Below are 1,368 nucleotides of genomic sequence, written 5' to 3'. Positions count from 1 at the left end.
AGCAATGGGAAGGGCATCCATTTGGATAACTGAATTCTACCACATTGATATACTAATTTAAACCAAGACCGAAGATATATGTAAGTCAAATCATCTAATAAAAAATTCTTGAGGCAGTGTCTCATCTTCCACATAGAACTAACCAAATATGCTTGAGTGACCACTGAGACATAGATCACAGATTTCTTCCCCTCTGAGCTTGCAAGAATGTATCACCACATCTGTATTTAATTTTGTACTTTTAAAAAATTTTGTAATTATATTTAAGTACAGAAAACTTAAGTGTTCATTTAACCCAGTTTAGTGTTGAGTTCCTTAGCCTTTGCCTTTTCCAATTTGGCAATGCGAGTCACAGACTTAGGACCCAGGACGTTGCCTCCCCAGTGGCGGCGGATCTTGTCATATCTGTCATTATAATTGGTCCTAATAGCTTCCACCAGCTTAGCCAGAGCACCCTTGTCTTCCGAGTTAACCTGTGTGAAGACAACAGTGGTGCATGTCTTCCTGTGGACCAGGCGCCCCAGACTGGCTTTTCCTTTGATGATGCAGTAGGGCACCCCCATCTTTCAAAAAAGGGCCGGCAAGAAAACCACCAGCTCAATGGGGTCTACATCATGGGCAATCACCACCAGCTGAGCCTTCTTGTTCTCCACCAAGGTGGTGACTGTATTGACCCCTGCTCCTAGGACAAGTGGTCTCTTAGTTGAGATGTCCCCTTTACCAGCAGCTTTCTTCTCAGCGTGGGCCAGCAGCCTTTGCTTCTTCTCCTGCTTTGTCTCTGGCCTGTACTTGTGGGCAAGCTTAAGCAGCTGAGTCACTGTTTGCCTGTCCAGGGCCTGGGTGAACTGGTTGATGGCAGGAGATATTTTGAGCTGCTGATAGAGGATGCCTCTTGCTGTAGCCTGAGGTAGCAGGGCCACTGACTAAGCATGTGAGATCTCTTTTGGGCTGGATGTCCTGTGCAATGCCGAAGTTCTTAGGCCTTTTCTCAAACAAAGGATTGACCAAGTTTTTGGCCTCCTGTTTCTTGACCACGGTGAGGGCTGGGGCCATCTTCTTCCCCTTGGCCTTCTTTCCTTTGGGCATCTTGCTTGGCTGGAGGAGAGAGCAAATTTGTACTTTCATAATTTAATTAATATATATGTGAGATGGTGCTATCTGAGACTAGAAGAGAATATCCAATTTCCCTGGGAATGTAGTTATAGTCATTTGTGAGACAGCTGACCTGGAAGCAAGTGAGATCTCTAGGACAGCTCAAAAAAACCTAATTGTGGGGGATGGGGGAGAGTCCGCTCTCCATAAGTTTTTAACATGTTTTCTTGTAGCATCAAACTTAAGTTCTCAGTCTAGACAGATATTCACTTTACC

General features: G+C 44.8%; 1 pseudogene; it reads right to left on the bottom strand.

The window, feature by feature from the left end:
* Positions 1-566: 566 nt before the first annotated feature.
* On the bottom strand, positions 567-1,086 carry LOC147995941 (large ribosomal subunit protein eL8 pseudogene; annotated as a pseudogene).
* Positions 1,087-1,368: the final 282 nt, after the last annotated feature.

The sequence above is a fragment of the Rattus norvegicus genome, chromosome 2 (genome assembly GCF_021556685.1).
Source record: "Rattus norvegicus strain SHRSP/BbbUtx chromosome 2, alternate assembly SHRSP_T2T, whole genome shotgun sequence".
Lineage (NCBI taxonomy): Eukaryota > Metazoa > Chordata > Mammalia > Rodentia > Muridae > Rattus > Rattus norvegicus.
The sequence above is the reverse complement of the archived record's forward strand: the minus strand, read 5'-3'. Positions and strand labels throughout refer to the sequence as shown.